The sequence below is a fragment of the Rousettus aegyptiacus genome, unplaced genomic scaffold (genome assembly GCF_014176215.1).
Source record: "Rousettus aegyptiacus isolate mRouAeg1 unplaced genomic scaffold, mRouAeg1.p scaffold_m13_p_17, whole genome shotgun sequence".
In the NCBI taxonomy this organism is placed as follows: domain Eukaryota; kingdom Metazoa; phylum Chordata; class Mammalia; order Chiroptera; family Pteropodidae; genus Rousettus; species Rousettus aegyptiacus.
Genome location: NW_023416292.1, coordinates 33,147,871 through 33,169,046, shown reverse-complemented (window position 1 = coordinate 33,169,046; position 21,176 = coordinate 33,147,871). Strand labels below are relative to the sequence as shown.

At 44.8% G+C, this 21,176-nt stretch overlaps 1 pseudogene; it reads left to right on the top strand.

The window, feature by feature from the left end:
* The first annotated feature begins 2 nt into the window (after positions 1-2).
* LOC118612912 overlaps positions 3-21,176 on the top strand; it is a 41,486-nt pseudogene continuing 20,312 nt past the window's right edge.

Sequence of the window (21,176 nt, the reverse complement as noted above, 5' to 3'; positions counted from 1 at the left end):
CAGCACCTGGAACAGAACGGAACCGACCTCACAGGCGTCTTTGGTAGTTTGATTGAGAGGAATGAGGGAACTCGGCTGTGGTCTTCGGTGCGTATTGTTAAACTCAGAGGTCGGCAAAGAAGAGCAATTCAGGTGTCAAGACTGAGGGGCCAGGTGTGTAATTTGGACACGTGGCGAAATGAGGATGTAGAGGCGCCAAGTTTTTATGGACACGGAATGTCTGGGGCAGGATATAATAATAGCTAGCAGTTTGGGGGGGTGGTGGGGGGGCTGATTATGCGCTAAGCACTTCACCTGTATCCTCGCGACCCTGTAAAGTACTATTAACATTTTACAAATAAGGGACCTGAGGCTCATGTTCAGCAGCCCTCCAGAGGTCACACAGCCAGCAGTGGCCACATTTGAAGTCAAACTCGAGGGTCAGATTGTTGTCATAAGAGCCGTGGTAGGTTCTTGAGCAAGTCCAGATACCAAAGTGTATCTGTTAAAGTGATTAAAGAATCTTGACTTTTAAGAAATACCAAAAGAGTAAAAGTCAAGGGTCCTGCCTTCCAAGACCTTACCAGTTCTTTGGGGACACTGGCGTACAAATCGGCCACCATTTTGCTGCATGCTAGCAATTCCACCCCTAATTCTCACAATGACCCTGTTGAGGTTGCTCTTAAAGTTTCTGTGTTGCAAATGAGGAACTTGAAGTTGAGGAGGAGCGGGGTTTGGGGGCCCAGATCCTGAGAGGTCCCATGTGCTTGTCTGTCACCCCCTCTGCCTCTGTGTCACAGCAGACTTTTCAGTGACAGTTCAGCTTGTTAGACGATAGATAGAATCCACGGCCAGCCCAGTCACGGAGCCACCACAGAGGACTCAGCAGCCGCCCCCTTGAGCCACCTCGCTTCCCAGTGCTCCATCCCCCTGCCCGTCTGCTCTGCCACTGGCTTCCACAGGCCCTTTGCACGGAGGGAAGAAAAATCATGTCGTATGTTCGTAATCAAGACCTCCACTCTTTTGACCCATTTGCTGACGCAAGTAAGAGTGATGACCTTCTTGCTGGAACTGAGGATTATTTATATCCATATAAGAATTCAACAGAGAAATGGCAGGAAGACTCTTACTGCTGTCCAAGGGATGGCTGATGGTTAGGATAGAAAGAAACTATGAAGGTGTTTAAGAAGAAATTTGCCTGCAATGGTACTGTAACTGAGCATCCAGAATATGGAGATGTAATTCAGCTTAGTGACCAGCGCAAGAACAAATGCCAGGTCCTCACGGAGACTGAACTGGCCAAGAATGACCAGCTGAAGGTTTGTGGGTGTTAAGTGCATTTTGGTTCATTGAAGCTTAACCGAGGATTTCCTTGCAATGAATAGAATTTCCCTTCTGTTCCTTGTCATAAGTTTAAAACCCTCACGGCTTGTATAACGTAAACATTTGATGTCTGCTTTTAACTTGGGCTGATGTAACTCCTTCATGCAGTGAACTGAAAAAGAGCCATGCTGTCTAGTCTTGAAGTCCCTCGTTTAAACGGAAGTCAGGTAGTAGGCACCTGCGGGGTTCACTCTGAAACAAAGCAATAACGTCATGTTTCGGCCGAGCCCAGAGCCCCAGGATCACAGACGGCTATGCCTGGCCAGAAGTTCCTCCGCTTTTCCTCTAGAGAGTTCCCTGCCCCAAGAGAATGTCACCGCCTGAACAGCCTTCCATGAAGCTGAGAGGGGAGAGGATGGGGTAAGGCAGCAACGGCAGCTGTGCCACTAGAAGCACCTGTCGTAGTCAAAGAGCCCTTGGTGTCTCTAATGTGACCAGGTGGGCAGAACTTCAAGTAGCCACCTTCCCGCTAGTGAGGTGATAGGACATCTGGCTCGCCACCGAGAACTTTTTGACCACACATGTCTTAGCTAATTGATGTCCAAACACCAGGGTGTGAGGCCATCCTTCTATCAGAGCTGAACTTTTGACAAGGGAACAGATTTCAGTCATGTAACTAACTACAGAGCTTGCAACTTGCTAGCAACAGCTGCCCGATGCCATGTGAAGTACCAAGCTGATTTTTGCGTTTTATTTTCCCTTTCAGTTTTACTGTTATGTAATGTATTTAAATAAAACTTGTTTTCAGGGTAAAAAAACGAATCTCTGGCCAAGTACTGTTTATGAGCAGTAATTGCTTTTTACCTTTGGAAATGCAGAGATGATGGGGAAGGCGCTTCAGGCGGTTGTGGTTGGGATTTGGAATCGTGGTGCTGTGGGGTGGGGTGGCAGCAGCATTCAGGGGAGCACGCTGAGTGAGGGAGACAGGTTCAAGTGTGAATTTATAATGGCCTAAAACGATGGAATGGCAGTGGGAAGAGGTAGAATAAACTGATTCCCAGGAAATGTCTCAAAGAAGGCTAATAAAGCAGCAGTGAGATGTGTCCAGACCGCCCAGTGTCCCCGAAGCAACAGACCTAATTAGGGTTTGGGAGGGGGCGGGGGGATTAGAGTTCGTGAGGCACTGAAATAGAGCCCAGCGTATAGCCAGTGCTGAACAAGTATTTGTTAAAAACAAAGAGAAAAGGAAACTATGACAATAATTCTGTTTATAACAATGGCTCTTTTTGAAAAAGTGGAAAAGCTGAACTCCAAATTCATATGGAATTGCATGGGACCCCGAATAGTCAAAACAATACTGATAAAGAGCAAAGTGTAGCAAAAGAGAAGCAAAGAAGGAAAAGTTGATAAGAATTAACATCGTGACAATATTTATACTACTCAAAGACATCTGTAGATTCAGTGCAATCCCTATCAAAATACCAGTGGCATTTTCACAGAATTAGAACAAAAAATCCTAAAATTTGTATGGAACCATAAAAGACCCCAAATCACCCCAGCAATCTCTAGAAAGACCAAAGTTGGATGTATCATGCTACCTGATAGCAAACTATACCACAAGGCTATAGTAATCCAAATGACATGATATTGGCATAAAAACAGGCATATAGATCAATGGAACAGAATAGAGAGCCCAGAAATAAGGATGCTCAACATTATTAGTTATTAGAGAAATGCAAATCAAAACCGCAAAATGCCACTTCACGGCCCAGTAGGATGGCTATCATAATAATTTTTTTTAAGGAAAATAACAAGGATTTGCAAGTACGTGGAGAAATTTGAAACCTAGTACATAGCTAGTGGGAGTATAAAACGGTACAACCACTGTGGAAAACTTTGGCAGTTCCTCGATAAGTTAAATATAGAATTACCATATTACCCAGCAATTCTAATTCTAAGTATATATACAAAGAATTGAAAACACATATTCAAACAAATACGTGCACAGGAATGTTCATAGCAGCACTATTCACAACAGTGAAAAGTTAGAAACAATCCTACGGATAATTGAAGGTGGTATATCCATACAATGGACTATTATTCAGCCATAAAAAAGAACGAGGTATTGATACAGGCTGCAACATGGATGAGCTTGAAAATACTGTGTTACGTGAAAGTAGCCAGATACACATGGTCTCAAATCATATGATTCCGTTTTATGAAATACCCAGCATTGGTAAATCCATAGACAGAATGCAGAGTGGTGGTCGCCAGGAGCCAGGATAAAGGAAGTGCCTGCTTAATGGGTACGGAGTTTTCTGAAAATGATTTGGAACTTGATGTAGGTGGTAGTTGCACGGCATTGTGAATGTACTAAATACCACTGAAATGTATACTTTAAAATTGCTGAATTTATGCTACATGAATTTAGATCAACAAATAAAACCAAGTAAATATGGATAAACAAATTTTCTATGAATTTAGTAAAGCCTACTCTCTGTATTCATAGGATCATATCTAATTCTCTGATTGTAACTTCATATTCTTAAAGAGGACTGGCGTGGTGGTCAGAACAGATGCCCCCGGCTCCGCCATGTCCACGTTCTAACCCTCAGAACCCCGTGAATGTGACAAAAGGGAATTAAGGTTGCAAATGGAATTAAATTTGCTAGTCAACTGACCTTAAAATAGGGAGATTATCCGGATTGTCTGGTCCCAGTGTAATTAAGAGTCCTCAAAAGAGGAAGAGGGAGGCCGAGAGGTGAGGGATGCCGTGTGGGAAGGACTTGATGCGCTGTTGCTGGCTTTGAAGTTGGGGGAAAGCAGACGCCAGCCCAGGAATGCAGGTGGCCTTGAGAAGCTGGGAAAGGCACAGAAACCCACTCTTGCCTAGAGCCAGGGAACGTAGTCCTCTTGACACCTTGATTTTAGCCCAGTGAGGCGTATGTTGGACTCTTAGCCTACAGAACTGTAAGATAACATATTTGTATTGTTTTAAGCCACTAATTTTGCAATGTTTTGTTATGGCAGTGATAGAAAACAAATACTGCCAGCATAAATGTGGATACTTCAGGTCCCACAAAACCCGTATCTTCTCACTGACAGGGAATTTGATTGGAGAGTGTACGCTTTGGAGTTGGAAGGTCAGGTCCTCTAACTAACTGGCTGTGTTACTATAGACAGTTCACCAAATTCTTCAGGACCTCAGTTTCCTCACCAGGTACATTGGAGATAATACCTACAAGTCTGCTTTGTTGTGAGAATCAAAAGAGAAAAGGATGGGTAAAACTTCAAAAGTGCTCTGAGAGTGTTTATGTATCGTGTTATTCCAAGTTGTCAATAAAGTGTGATTAAGAGGGAAAGGTCAGCTGGAAAACTAGAAATACGGAAGGTGGAAGAGAAACCAGTTTGAGTGAGCTGGAGAAGGTAATAAACTAAAGCAGGTATGATCCTTACTATTTTCCAGACGCCATCCTAGTTTTATGGCAGTATAAGAGGAATTTTAGAGTTGACGGGAGCTTGAAAATTACAAAGCCAAGCCCTCTCATTTTGCAGATGTGGAAGCTGAAACCCAGAGAGGCTGAAAGAGTTTGATCAGGTGAATAAAGAGCTCTCTGGGCTTCACCGAATGATCCACAATCTTTAAGGTAAAAAGTAAGTTTTGCTCAGAAATCTTTACTGTAAACCAAAGAGGATACAGTGCCCTCTAGTGGCGTTTTACTTTATCTTACAAATCCCCATTACTTCACATTTCTTTTTTAAAGAATAACCTTACAGTTATTTGAAAACTCAGGAAGATTTCAAGCAAGTTTTAACCTCAGAAATTAGAGATGAGGATGAGAAACACCATTAAAGAAGAGGGGGGTGGATTATATAAATTCAGAATTGGAAATTCATTACTTGTGCTGAATACATTACTCAAGTGTTTTATCTGGCAAAATAAGTTTCTCTTGTATTTTCCCTGACAAATTCAGTTGCCTAGTGCCTTTCCCTCCCCTCATTTAATTATTCTTTCGACATTTTTCTTAAGTAAGAAATAGGAAAGTGTTCTTAACCCTATTTTACCATATGACATACGACGTGGAACATTTTTTTCGTGTTGTTTTTTGCCATTTATGTATCTTCTGTGGTGAGGTGTACGTTCAGGTCTTTGGCCCACTTTTTAATCAGGTTGTTTTCTATTGTTGAGTTCTCAGATGTTTTTTCTGTATTTTGGATAACATTCCTTTGTCAGATGTGTCTTTAGCAAATATTTTCTCCCAGTCTGTGGCTTGTCTTCTAATTCTCTTGGTAATTGTCTTTTGCAGAGCACGAGTTTTTAATTTTAGTGAAGTTCAGCTTATCGATGATTTCTTTTATGGACCATACCACATTTCTTTTTAACCCACTGTTCTGTTGATGTACTTTTAGATTGTTTCCAGTTTGGGACTTTTATAGTTAACACAGCTACCATGATTTGTGTACCAGTCTCTGTGTGGACACATGCTTTTAGTTCTCTTTGGTAGAGACCTAAAAGAGGAATCTTTAAGTCACAGGGTGAAAGTATGTTTAAGTTCATTAGAAACTACTGAGTTCTCGAAAGCAGTGGTGTTTTTTTTTTAATCAGGAGTTTCTGAGAGTTGCAGTTATTCCATAATCTTGCTAACATTTAATGTTGTTAGACTTCTTTTACTTTGGCCATTCTGGTGAGTAGGAAATGGTCTCTAATTTTAATTTACATTTTCTTGATGACTAATGATGTTTAGTTTATTTTCATGTGCTTATTTAATATTCATGCATATTCATATGTGAAGTATCTGTCCCTTTTACCCATTAAAAAAAATAATGTTATTTATCTTTTTATTGTTGATTTGAAGGAGTTCTTTGTGTATTTTTTAGATGCGTGTGTTAAGAATAGTTTTCCCAGTCTGTCTTATCTATAGTTTTTGTAATGATGTTTTTTAAAATTATTATGAAAAATTTCTAATATGCAGCAAAGTTGAAAGTTTTACCTTGAACACCTGCACGTCTGACACCTTGATTCTACTATTAACATTATATTATACTTACTTTATCATCTGTCTTTCTATCCATCCACTAATACATCTTGTTATTGATGAGTTTCAAAGGAAATTGCAAATATTAATGCACTTTCCTCTAAATCCTCCAGCATACATATCATTAATGACAGTTCATTATTTATTAGTAGTATTTTTTCTTTTCAAGAAAATTTGCACGAATGTATTTTATAGGTTATAATTTGTAACATTAACTTATTAATATTAAAGTCAGTGATTTATCAGCAAACTTTTGATTAGTAGAGCTAGGAGATTTTGAAATTGGAATGTTGCATAATTATTCCTATTTTTACTTTGTTTGCAAAGTATCGAAATGATTGCTGATTGATCAAGATAAGTAGTCACAAATGGTGGCAGGTTTTTAAATAGTTCACATTGTAGTTAAGGTCACCTTTCAATTAAATTAATTCCAAAGCTTGAAGGAAATGTAATAGAGATTTTTCTTTTCAAATTGGAATCAAAGTATATCTAATAAGAGTTCAGGTTCCTTTTCATATATGTAATAGTTAGACATAACTCACTCCAACAAGCAATCAATTCTAAGAGTCTGTATGTAAGTGTTCACTGATTACTGTACAGGTGATCAATGCAATGTGAAGACAATTTGCTCTATTTCTGTGAACCTTGTCTTGCATTTTATCGAGCGTTTTATCAAGCATGCCATTGTTACCTGCTCACCTATACAATTTTACAATCTGGATTTTTAAAAAGAGATTAACATCTTCCTAGTCAAGCACATGTTAAAAAGAAGTTCATACTTAGTGTATAACAATGGCAGGAGAAGCTCTATTTAGAGACCTGTGTTTCTGCCGAGGGAGGAGTTTGAAAACTATACTCTGGATGGTCTGGACAGTTAGGCTCGTACCGGGTTCTAGAACTCCTCATGTAGGAAGCAGAGGGGCCCTCCCCGCACCCATTGCTGTCTCCGGTGCCGGCAGGAAGCCAGCTCGCCCTACTCTGCGCACGGTAGAGGGCACCACCGCCCGAGGACTGTCAGAGACCTGGGTGGCCAGTGCTCTCACCAGCAGGCAGACTTGTTTTGTGTTTGGCTTCAGGGTACTAGGCTAGTTGGAACCCTTTGAAGAATCCCGCTGGAAAAAGTCACAAAACCCACACAAGGCTCCTAAATAACCATATTTAGTTAAGACAGGAGGTTTGCTCCTTGAAGAGGCTCAGAGCCTTCAGTCCAGGGGCGATTGGCACTTCATTCACTTTTACGAGGGGAAAAGGAAAGTTTCTGGAATCCTCAGAAACTGCCCCCAGTGACCTAGTTTCATTGGAATGGGCCCAGTCTGTTCTGAGAAGCTGTGCCGCAGTTGTGGTATGGCGAGAAGAATACGATTTTCTGAGTAAGGGGAAGTGTCGCTTGGAATATATTGGTTAAGTGACCTTGAACAAGTCACTTAACCTTCATTTCCTCATGTGTAAATGGATTGCCATGGTAAGGGCTTCATAAAGTAATCTATGTAGAAGCACTTAACATGGACTCTCAGTATCTGTCACTTAATCTGAAGACAATCATCTGAGTAAAACAAATATTTCTTAACTCACCAACAGATACTCTTGAGTGAGAAAGAGGTTTTTAATTGGATGATCATCAAATAAATAGGAGTGTTCATGTCATTGTAGCTATTATTACTTTACCTTTTAGATTGAAAGGGACCTGACATATCACCTAAGATAATGCCGAGGTAAGTACATGAAACTTTTGCTTTCTGACATGGAGTAGTACATTCTGTGCCCTTCTGGGGAGGCCAGAGCCTAAGTTGCCTCAAACGTATATAATAACAGCTTTTATTCTCGCCTGAGTAGCATTCATTCCTCCTTTTATGTTTATAGCAGCCAGTTTTCCTCTGTCGTGCTCAGTCCATTAGTCCTGGGGGAGAAGAGTCCACTCCAGCTTCACAAATGAACTTGTGAACCAGGTCTGGCCAATCAGAGCATCACGCCTGTGGCAGGCCCCATTGATCGGCTCTGTCGGTTCCCACTCCCACCCCCCTCTTCCCAGCCTAACTCAGCTAGAGAGTCTGGAAGAGCAAAATGCTTGGCTGCCCAGCCACCCTTGAAGGTGTAGCCTTGTGACCCAGTTACAGCCAGTGAGTCTGCTGGGTGCTTTTGGGAAAAGTTTTGCTTCCCTCAGAGGGGGATATTTGCTGCCCATAACATCCTTTTTCCTGCCTAGAACCTGGTTGTGATTTTTTTAGAACAGCAGTAGTCATCTTGCAATAATGAAGAGAAGGCCAGAGAACGATCAGACATGCCAGTTCGTTGGCTCGTCAGCAGTAGCTGCGCCTTCCATAATGTTTTGATATAAGGAACGTGAACCCCATTTCGTCTTACCGAGTCTCCTGTTGTTGGCCGGTGAAGGCATCCCTCACCGATAAAGTGTCTCCTCGGCCGCATTGATTGGTTCAAGGATGGTCACGCGACTCAAGTTAGACCTGTCGGAGCCAAGAGACTCAATTTTAGGACTTTCATTGGACTGTTAGATTTAGTAGTTCTCTATTTCTGTATTTGAAAGTAAATATATATACACACACCCAGAACTGTCCGCAGCACTGTGTCCCTCCGTGGGGTCAGCCAATGTGAGAATGAAGCGAGTGCCAAGGAAATTCGCAGAGATGAGATATGGAGGGAGAACAAATGTAGGATGACATCTTTGAGTTCTTGATCCAGATTTGTGTGACGTGAGGGTGCCTCTGGGCTTTTTGAATATATGAGCCAAAAAAAAAAAAAAAATCCCTCTTTGGCTCAAGCTTATCTGAGATGTCCTCTGTGGTGTATCGTAGCCTGGTCAGTCCTTGGTACCATATCACTCATGCTGCCTCTAGTCCATATTTCCTCCTACCTGCATCGCCTCAAGTGGTATTTAAGTACCTAAGAGCAGGGCCTAATAGTCGCCCCTTTCTAGGGAGCCCCTTCTCCCCTAGCTTCTCCATTGAGACTTTGGTGGCTCCATCCCTCCTTGCCGTCTGCAGTTCAAGGACAGGCCTCTGTTCTGGGTGAGAAGAGATGAAGGAGCCCGCGCATCTTATAGGCAAGACTCTGCAGCACAGTGCGCGTGATTTCTCTCTGGCCGACATTCGCGAAGAGGCTGCTGAGAGAGATAAGGGCAGGGGAGAGTGGAGGGAGCTGCTGGAAGGAAGGGTAATTTGGCTTATTACTATCAAATTGTTTCCACTGTTTTCCCTTATCAAAATCATGCAGAAAATGTGAAAAGAAAATAGTTACTATATTTCACAAATAAATCTTTTTCTTTGCATAGGCTTCTGTACTTCTTTATGTTTTCTAGCAAGCATGTATGCCTTTGATAATCAGAATGAAATGATAGTGGAATCAATTTGATAGCAACAAGCCAAGCATTCAAGGCCAAGGGAGAACAGCGGTGTGGTCTAGGACAGAGTGTCAGTCCTGACTTCAGTACCCACAGCTGTGTGAGCTCTGATTCTTCGTTTGCTCATCTATAAATAGAGGTTACAGTACCTGAGTACCTACCTACCTACCCACCCACCTACCTCCTGTGGATATTGTGAGAATTAAATGAGATAATTATCAGTATTTCTAATACTAAACAAATATTTGGTTTTTGTACTTCCCGTTAGGGTGTTAGAGTAGGGAGTTCGATGTAAGTAACTGGGGGTGGCAGGTGCAGGAAAGATGGAGGGAGAGAGCCTGGCCGGCCACCCCCAGTCATAGCTCCGCCTCACAGTGCCGGTTGCACCCCCCACCTCCTTTGGTGCCGTCTTCCTGCTCATGTCGCTTTATTATTTCTCCTTTGTTGTTTTCACCTCTATTGGCATGCGCAGCTCTGAGGCTGTTTCACAGATGCAAAGGGAAACATACACCCACTTCCCCTGCCGGCTTGCTGACTCCACAGCTCTGTGTCTCTCTCCTGCTCTTCTCTGTCCCTCTCTGGAGACTAATTAACATTCTGAGACATGTTCTTTAGGGTTATGTCGTCAGGATTTAAAAATGTGAACGGGCAAGTAAGATCTCTGGTCTGATGTTTCTCCTTTAAAGTCTTTTCACGAGTCCCCAGGGACTGAGGGGGCACAGCAAGGGGCCTGAGAGCTGTCGAAGGGGTGCTGCACCCCGCATTTCCCGATGACCCTCGAGGAATCCCCTCTGAGATTTCCTCCCGTGCTTGTCTGGAGGCCTCTCCAAGCAGGATGGAGAATGTGGACTGACGTCTTAACCTACAGGGAGATCACGGCCACACAGACGCTCAGAGCTCCAGCGACACACAGCCCAGCCGCCTGCACCAGGCACTTCCCTGCCCCGACACGGGGCACATATTCTGCTCCAAACACTCACACACAGGTGTGTGCTCACACTCGGCCCACAGCCCGGAGACTCATAACAAGAGCTATGCACTGCGTGCCTACCACCAAGGAATACTTCACATACGTTTTTCTCTAATTGTTTTTCACATTTTACAAAGCAAGTTATTGACCCCGCTCTCCTTTCTTCTGTACGGATCACAAGGCAGGTTTAGGATGTTGAGTGACCGGCTTAAAGTCAACAGTGGAATGTCACCACCAGGTTGTGTACCCAGGTGTGTCAGGCTCATGTCCTCCGCCCTGTGCCGTGCTATCATCTGGCCTACAGACTGGCTGAAGCTCGTGTTTTGCTGTTTCCTGGGTAGCTACTGAACAGGGAAAACCCCAGCCTGGTTCGATCCCAAGGGGAAAAGCCATTTTCCTCTGTCAAGCAATTTGATTTTCTGCAGAAAAGAAGCTTGGTACCCGAGTGAGCTCGGTCCCTGTTTTCTTTTCCTCCCTCTCCCTCCTCCCTTTACTATTTGCTAGAATTAAGTGAGTTTTGATTGGAAAGTATAAGCTTTAACCATTTACTACATTAGCCACTGGAAATTAGTACAGCCAAAGAGCAGAGAAAACATCCAAAGAGAAACACGGAACTGAGCCTCTTCTGTCGGCCCCTGGCCTAGCCCGGGGACACTGCCCACAGCACCCACGGCCCAGAGAGGTACAACCAGTAGGAGGAGGAGGGGGAGGGGGAGGGGAGGAGCAGGAGGAAGAGAATACTTTCCTGACTTGGCTTCCAGGATCTCACACTCACTCGCCTTTTACTTCACTGGCGACTCCTCCCAGTCTCTTCTGCTGGTTCCTTCTTATTCCCCCGGTCCCTAATGGCAGCCTGCTCCCTGACACTGTGTCTCTTCTTTACATCATCCAGTGATCGATGAACTCGTCCAGTCTTACGGTTGTAAATACTACCAGTGGTGGAAACTGATGTGCCCCCCCGGTACTAAGGCACTGCCAGTGGACAGCCTTCGGCTGTCAGTCCTTGCAGGGATCGCCTTGGCTGCAGAGAGCCACCAATATCCAGTAACTGGTTGAGGCAAGAGTGTCAAGGCCTTGCTACTTCAGCCTCACGTAGGACAACTCTGACAGGCCTTTTCAGCTCCGTAGCTCCCCGTGGAATCCGCTGAGGCTGTGAGGGCTGATTCTTGGCCCAGCTCCATCTGCCCATCTGTTCCCTCCATAATTCTTCCAGAGACGTTGATCCCAAGGGCATTCTCTAGTAAACATCATAAACACTAAAGTCTGTCTCAGAATCTGCTTCCCAAAGAACCCACACTGTGATGCCATTTATATGCTGATGACTCCCGAATTTTATATCCCCAGTTCAATCTTCTCTGAACTCCAAATGGGATATTGAACCGCCTCCTTGGAAATGTAACAGACATCTCAGATTTGACATTTCTAAAAGCTGAGCTCTTTATCTTCCCATTTCTAAAAGCCTTTTCTTCTTCTTTTCTCAGTAAGTGACAACTTAATTCTTCCAGTTGTTCCGGTCAAAAATCTGGAGCAATACTTGATTTCTTCCCTACATCCTGCTATCGATAAATCCCATCTATTCCGTCGTCAGAATATGGACTCACATTTCCATTGCTAACAGCCTAGCCTCAACCACCCTTGTCTCTCCCCTGGATTATTTTAACATCGTCCTGATTGGTCTCCCTGCTGCTTCTCTTCTTCTGCCTCATTCTGTCCCCAGAGCGATAGTGCTACGTGTACCTCATACCATGTCATTCCTCTGCTCAGTATCCTCCAATGTGAGAAGATGAGTAAAACGGGCAAATCTCCCTCCAGGCTTATCAGAAAAAAAAAAAAAAAAAAGGAGCTAAGACATAAATTACCAATGTCAGTAATGAGAGAGGACATCACTACAGAAATCCTACAGGTATGAAAAGGATAATAAGAATATTATGAATAATTTTATACCAGTGCATTTGATAACTTAAATAAAATAGACAAATCTCTTGAAAGACAAAGTATCAAAAGTCACTCAAAAAAAAGAGATAACCTCAGTAGGCGTGTGAATTCGATTTATAGTTAAAATCCTTCCCACAAAGAAAATCCCAGGCTCAGATGGCTTCACTTGTGACTTCTATTGAACATTTAAGGAAGAAATAGTATGTTCCACACAAACTCTTCCAGAAAATTGAATACTAAGATATATTCTATGAAACCAGAAGTACCCTGATACCAAAACCCAACAAATGCATATTAACAAAAATTTGGCAAATCAAATCCAATAATATATAAAAAAAGATCGTCCATCGTGACCAAGTGGGGTTTATAACAAAATACCAGGTTGGTTTAACATTTGAAAATCAACCAATGTAATTCATTGTATTAACAGATTAAAGATTAAAACCATATTACATTAGAAACAGAAAATACATTTGAAAAAGTCCAAAGTTGCTTAACTTTTCAGAGACTGTTTTTTCTTTTGTTAAATGAATTGTTTGGAAAATTAAAGGAGATATTGTATGTCAACAACCTGCTGTCTAGCACAGAAGAGGGGCCCGATACATGATAGCTGTCATCAATGTCACGTTATTTATGTAGGAGTTATATATCTTAGACTCCTGTACTAGCGGAAGACATAAAAAGAAAAGACGTGTTTAGAAAAACATATGAAATAATACTTGAATTATTAAGAAATCTCAAAGGGTGAAAATCCACACCGCATAAATACTTCATTTACAGTTATGATTAAAATAGGCCCTCAATAGACGAGCAACAAATAGGAGATAACTCGCCAACAATTAAAAGAGTAGATCATTATGCAAGTGGAAGGGAAAATTTTTTCAAGTGTGATAGCATTTAATTAGAAAATACATTTCCTTCCTTTTCTTGGGCAGGGTGTCTTCTAAGATGATTTAAAAAGAAATTTAAAAGAATTTTTTTAATTATAAAAAACTTAGAAAAAATATTTGATGGAAATACCCAATTCTAATAAAGTTGGGGTGAAAAGGTACACTCATTTAGGGCTGCAGCATCTCAAGTTGATACAAAATATGCTTGAAAAGCCAGAATTTCATGAAAAAATGCAGAATAGGTTTTATATTAGCCTCAGAATATACGTTTAATAGTTTCTTCATTTTCTTAACTGTCAGTTAATACGTGCATGACGACAAACTACGGAAAGGTCAAGGTTGGGCTGACAGCCTCAAAAACATTCAGTCCTGTGGACCCAGGGAGTTACCCCACTGCTCCAGCCTTCCCAGCGGCTTTGACTGTCCTATACCAGATGCCTTTCTGCTCAGAATCCCTAGGACACCAGGGGGGTTTCGGTTCCTCGTATGGAACCCTTACCGCTGAGTGGGTTTGACAGCATAGCCCAAAGGAGCAGTGTGAGAGACTCGCAGGATGAAATCAGCATTCCAGCAGGAGAGACGAGAACTGATTACTGTGAGCTTCTCTCTGGGCGACCTAAATCCCCCCTAATACAACTAAGCATTCCACTAAGCCTATTTACTTCCTTTCAATCCCTTGTTGAACAGCTACACATGTTGAGCTCCAATTCAGATGTCAGAAATTAATGTCTCTGCTAGAGAAAGCTGCATCCTAGGCCAGTCTGCTCGTGTCTGGGATGCGATCATGGCCCTCCCTCCCCATGAATGGGGGTGGAAAGGCCCTCACGAGGAGTCCCTGGAAGTTCCGTCAAAAGTTAAAGTGAGGTCAGGTAATGCCACTTGCCATTATTAGATGTGTTCCTTGAAACTAATATCCTTCTGGCTGACCGTGTGGCAAAATATATTAATACCCGTGATGGGTGATCAGCTATTAATAAATGATGCTGGTGGTTCTACTCTGATCACCTGTCATGAAATATTCAAAGCTAAAAAGGGGTTTCAGTTTAAATGGTCATCAGGGCGTTAGTCCAGGTCAGGGTGGGCTCCGGTTTCATCGTATTCATGCAGAAGTTAGATGGAGGGCACAAACTGGGGGGTCCAGGAGAAGCACCAGATGGGCGACCCCATGGCGAAGGTGGGGATCTGTGCGGCGCGGGAGTGCGCGATGGGAGGAGTGGCCGGAGCCCTCATTTCAGGTCTAGGGCTTCTGCGTCCTGTCCCTACGTGAACTGGCTCTGCTGAGGGACTCGTGAGGTCATGGGAAGCCAGGTCAGGGCATTTCAGGATATATTCCCCGGTCCTTGATTATAAGCAGTAAAAATGCTTCCACGCTTTTGAGGTCGTGTAAGAGGACATGAGAGAGTGGAGGAATTGTATGAGTATAGCTGGGAGTGGGGCTCAAATTGCCAAGTATTCGGTCTCACGCCAGAAACTCTGGATAGCCGGAGGCTGGGGAAGACTCAACTGAGATGTCCTGTCAATGCAGAGATGGTTGATGTGCCTATAAATCATGTCTTGGGAGCTGAGGTCCTGATTGGCAGAGGGCGAAGTGGGAAGAGTCTGAAGGGTGAGCTGACAGAAGTGAGCGAATCTGGGCCTTTCTGCTTAGAATGTGGAGAGTGGTTTGTTTCCTGCAAAAATACCCATTTAGAGTCAGAAAACCCTGCATTCGAATCATGACCATGTCATAAACCCTCTTGCCAAGTTTCTTAACTTTTCAGAGACTTTTTTCTTTTGTAAAATGAATTATTTGGAAAATTAAAGGAGATATTGTATATCAACTACATGCTGTCTATCACAGAATAGGGGCTCAATACACGATAGCTGTGATTAATATCCTGCACAGATCCCAACTGATACATGAGGTTTGAGAGAGCAGACCAAAGGGAGCAGAGTCAGAGACTCAACGTGGTCACAGCAGCGGTCCAGCAACTGAGGCTAGACCCTTGCGGCTTCCTTGTATCCTCGTCTGTTCATTTTAAGGACATGGTTAGAGCCAAAGAGGAATTGGTATAGGAAGCACGGTTGGGACCAGGCGCTGCAGGTGAGGCACTTAGGGCACAGGCCCTAAGGAGGCACTCACTCTCAGGGTCCAGCTCAGCATCTGTACGATTTAGAGGTCATTCAAACTGTGTGCCTCTTTTGCCTCCTGGAATGTCATGCCTCCTTGCCTCTAGGTAGCCCTGGCCCTGGTAGGGAGTCCTCTAAACAACTGCATTGCCTAGGGTCTCCCATCACTCGCATCCCCACAGCCCCTTCTCCCATTTCCTGGACCTCTGAAGTTTCCTTTACGGGCCACACCAGGCACAATACCATGAGCGTCTAGTCTTAGGAAAGGCAGTGTCAGTTAATTAAGGCCTCCCTGTATTCTCCCCTGCCTGGACCAAAGATGGATATGGAGACAGTGATTTCCGAGAGGGACACATCTGCCTCATTTCCACTCCCTGAGTCCAGGCCCAGCTGAACGCCTAAATGGTTTCTCATCCTCATTCTTAGGAAATGCCGACTTCCCCTGCCTCTTACCCCTCCGCCCATCCTTCCATCAGCTTAGGCCTCTCGCCTGCCTTCACCGTCAGCTCCAGGTTGCTCCATTCTGATCTCAGAGCCTGTAGATGGATCCACTCCCTCCACCATGGCAGCTTGCTATCTTCTTTCCTTCATCTCTGCTTTACTCAGCCACCCCCTGGCTCTAAGACAGCTCCCGGGGTCCAGCCCCCGGGGTGAGGGAGAAAGCCTTACCACTCAGTGCTGTAGGCGATTGACAAACAACCAAGTGTGGGAGTTCAAGAAATCTTCTCACTTTCCTTTGACTAATTCCTATGGTACTTCTCAGATGTATAGCTCTTGGTAGAATGCAAATACCCCTGAGAAGGCAAACACTTTAACCTGTCATCAAGCTTGCCTGTGTGAACAGAGTTGATGAGAATAGATTTTGGTAGGGAGTTTGAGGCTTTGGGTGCTGTTAGTTAAGGAGGCTTCTAAAGGACAAACCGAGGATCCCAAATGTGACAGTTAAAATTTTTCACGGGCCCTTAAAGTTCCTCACTCCTCACTCCCCTGCTTTCTACCTACGCCCCTTATCTTTTTCTTGCCTTTTTCTCCTGGCAAGTCAGCGGTTCCTGGCTGTTGACAGGAAACCTCAGTCCCTGGTCCGTGGAGACCTCTCCAGAGGGCTGCCTGAATTGAATGTCGTCGCCGCACGGCGGCTGGCTTCCCCCACAGTGAGGGGATCCCAGAGAGAGAGGGAGGAAGATGCTCTTTCTGTCCTGATCTCTGAAGTCACACACTATCTCTCACTTCTGCCACATTCTGTTCAATAGAAGTGAGCTGTGATGTTTGGCCCACAACCTAAAGGGAGAAAAATCAGTCTCCTCCTTATGAAGGAAGAGTATCAGAAATCCGTGGGCATATTTTGCTCAGGCCATGGGATGAGTCATTGTCATCCCTCGTCCTGGTCCAATTCATCATCAGGCCCTATTGCTCTACATTCAGAATAGACCCCACACGCGACCATATTTTTCCATTTGATTTATCAGGTAAAATTTGTACACAGAGAAATTAACCCGTTTTGGGTGTAGTACTGCAGGTTTTGACAAACATAATCATGAAACCAGCACCACAGTCAAGATCCAGAGCAGTCCTAGTCATCCGAAAGCTTCCCGCATGTCTCTTAGCCACGCCCCCTCTCACCCCCACCCCCAGCAACCACCCATCTGTTTCCGTCCCTATAGTTTGCCTTCACAAAGATGTCATATAAAAACAATCATAAAGTGTAAAGCCTTTTTAGTCTGGCTGCTTTTGCTTAGATAATGCATCTGGAATTCATCCATGTTATTGCAAACACCAGTAATTTGTTCCTGTTTATTGCTGAGTAGTCGTCTCTTGCACGGATAGGCCACGATTTGTTTATCCATTCCCCAGTTGAAGGACATTTGGGTCATTTCCAGTTTTGGCAACTGCAAATAAAGCCCTTGTAAATATTCATGCGAAAGACCCTGTGTGGCCGTGGGTTTTCATTTCACTTCTGACCACCGCTCAGGATTTTCAGTGCTTCCCCGCTAGTCCGAGCCTCCATCGTCTCTCCCGGCCACCTCCTAACCGTTCTCCTTGCTGCACTCTTGCCTCCCTGCAATCCATTCTCCAAGGAGCAGTCAGAGTCAAACTGGAGAACTCGCCATCAATTTAATGTGACTTCAGCTGTCAGCTCTCTAGTGGATCCAGATTACACTTAGACTGGAGTCCAAGTGCTTCAGCCTGCCTTCCTCCCAGAGCACTCTGAGGCCCGATCCTGGCCGCCTTCTCCAAACACACCCTCTTCCGCTGTGCTGCCCGATGCTCCAGCCCTCGGGCAGACCCAGGACCAGGGGGACCTGAAGTTTATATAAGTTGTGGGTCGTGGGGAAGTAGGAAAAGAATTTAAAATGGCAGATCGGCGTGGGGCTCCGAAAGCACCTGCGGGGGGCCCTGGAAGCTTCAGAGAACCCTCTTCTCTTCCAGATTCTCCTTCCTTCCTCCTCCTCCTCCTCTTTCTTCTCCTTTTTTTTAATTAAAATGTATTTGTGTAAGTTTAAGGTGTTAGAGTCCCCTTCCTTCTTTCTGTCCCTTTCCTCTAGCTGTTCACTTTGCCTGGAATGCTCTCACTCTGAATGTGCGTGTTGGCATTTCATTGACTTTCAGATCTCGGCTGCAATGTCACCTCAGAGATGCCTCCCCTGTCCCCCCAATTTAAGAATCTGCCTACTCACACGAGAGAACAACATTGTTCTAGTGCTTGGTGTGGTATTCGAGCCTATTTGTCTTTCTTGTTCATTTGTGTATCTATTGTCTGTCTTCCCAAAGGAAAATGTCACTGCAGGGGCACAGGGTCTCACCTGTATCATTCATTGCAATGACTCGAACTGTGCCTGGCACATAGTAGGTGCTTACGAATGAATCGAGACTCCACCCTCCAGGAGTGGATTATGCAGTGAGGAATTGGGTGACCAATAAATACCTGAAATGCAAGGCAGGACGGCACTGAGGTGATAGGGAAGTCAGGAGGAGGGGCTGTGGAGGTTTAGAGGAGAGAAAATACCGCTTCTCACGAGGGAGTTGGGGGCTGCTGCTTAAAGGCGGGGTTCTTTGGGCTCGGCCTCGGGTGTAAGTATGGTTAAACGTGTGAAATGTTAAAATAAAGTACCCAGTGACACTTGTTAGAGCATGGGAAGGCAGACCACTCAGGACCGTCTCGACAGGAATGGGGACGGCTCCAGTGGGCTTTGCAGTCAGGTTCGACTCCAGATTCAGCGTGGGCAAGTGGGAATGGATAGCCAAGGAGCAGGGCGGGGGTCGGTGGAGGGAAATCACTAAGAGTCGATGTCAGGGGTGAGGGGGCTGAAGGCAGGCCAGAGTGGTCAGACACCTCCTGGGAGATGGTGGAGGATGGGGGGGTCTGGTCAGATATCAAGGGTGATCAGGTACCAGGGGCGGGGAGCTTCTCGATAAACCGACGTAGCAGGGTCATTCTAGAAAGAACCGGATTTGACAAAGATGTGCGAGATGGGCCTAAGAGAAGGTTCAGGAGCCTGACTAAAGTTTGGGGAAGCAAAGAATCTTGGTCAGGAGGCAGGGCTGTGGTGGGAGTGTCGCAAACAGGAAACAATGAAAAAGGTGCAGGATTGTGTATAGGAAGTGGAAACTGAGTTTATTTGTTACTTAATGCTATGTAAAAAGTACCCCAAAACTTAAAACAACAGATGTTTATTATTTCTCACAATTCTGTGGGTTGACCAGGCAGTTCTGCTGGGCTCGCCTGGGCTCCCGTGTGGGTACTCGGCTGCCGGCTGGGCTTAGCTGGGCTGGAAGACCCAAGATGGCCTCGCCCACATGTCTGGAGCCTTAGGGCTCACCGTATATTGGGGTCCCCTGTTCTCTTCCATGTAGGCTCTTTAGGGAGGAAAACTCTTCCTATTCTAAGAGTTGGGTCCAGTAAGTGAGGGCCTGAGCACTCACTGACAATATACAGGCTAACAGGACAATAGCCAAGTTACAGGTGCTCCCAGTAATAAAGTTCTCTCTCTCTCTCTCTCTCTCTCTCTCTCTCTCTCTCTCTCACACACACACACACACACACACACACCACCACCACCACCACCACCACCACCACCACCACCACCACCACCAGGACGGGGATTTATTCGGGCTTCAGTGGGAAAGTGGAAGGTTCTGCTGGGCTTTTCGATGCCAACAGAAACAGGCAGTCCTTTTCCATGGCATCTGAATTCACAGAAGACTCTCTGGGAGGAGAGGTAATGGTATTTTCATGAGTCTCTGCTTCAGTCAGGTAGGGCAGGTTCAGATAAGAGTCCTTCCTGTGGATTCCGTAGCTTAGCTTTTTTCACTTTACCGACGGTGGGAGTCCCAGTGGGTCCCCACACCGCTCATCCTTCAGAAGGCCAGATCTGCTTTTTTGTTTTTATTTGGCAGGCTGGGGGCTATTTTCTGAAAGGAAGCAGAAGCTGCAAGTGTCGTGAAACCTAAGCTCTGAAATTCATACAGTATCCCTTCTGCCGCATTTCACTGGTCAGAACAGGCTAGACTCCCAGACGGGGAAGCGGAGTCTGCCCCCGAAGGGAGGAAGAGCACAGAGTTTGTGGCCATATTTAATCTGCCACGGAGTCGAACTGGAATGTTAGGTAGTAAAGGGGCTGGAGTCTCGAAGGAGCCATACACCTTCCTCTCCACTGACGACCGGCCCCCTTTAAAAGGAGGTCAGCCTCAGAGGCTCCCCGTGTGCCCCCAGCTTCTCTTCCTTCTCATTTGCTCTCCACCCTCAAGCCATGTCACTTTTCTTCCCTGGCCCTCCCGACTCAGGTCCACGTTCTTCCTACCTCTTGCCAGAGACGCCTCCCCCTCCCCGGCCTTTCCCTGGGAAGGAGAAGCCAGCTCAGAGGGAGCCCAGGCTGGTTGTCTTGCTGGGGTGTCAGGTTCTAACCCATAATTACCCAAAATGACTTCACAGAGCTCAGCCCAGCGAGGGGCCCAGGCATTTCGAAGTAATGGCTTTTTTCTTATTTTTATTCTGAGTGTGTTAGCTCCTTGCATGGATTGTAAAGCGTTTATTAACACAAGTACCTTTAATAATTAGGCCAGTTTTGACTTATGTGCTATTCATTACAGACTTCAAGTTGCAGGAGAGGAAGAAACTTCTCTGTACCCCCGAGGTTCTTTCAGTTGGTCTAATAATCAAATAGACATGAGACTGATTAACAAGAGAAAATGGCCAAATTTAATTGCATACATACGTCTGGGAACCCCGCATACAGAGAGAGAGTCAGAGACCCCATGTGCACGAGAGGTTCAGAGGCAGAAAAGGAACCGAGGGACAGGAGACATTCTGAGCTGGGGATGTGGACATGCACCTTGGGGCTTCAGAAAGCAACTGCGCGCATAATCAGTAATTAGTAGTTTGCCCTGCCATACAAGTAGGTGAAAAGGCGTTTCTGCTAATAACCCTTATCACAGGCCATGCTCCTAATTTAGATTCTTCTAGATAGTTAAAGCGGGAGCCTTGTTCTGAACCTCTACGGAGTCAGGATGTCAAGGGTCCTGCTTGTGGACCAGGACAAGAGAAAGAGGCAGAAAACTCAGTCCTTTTCAGAAGGAGCCTC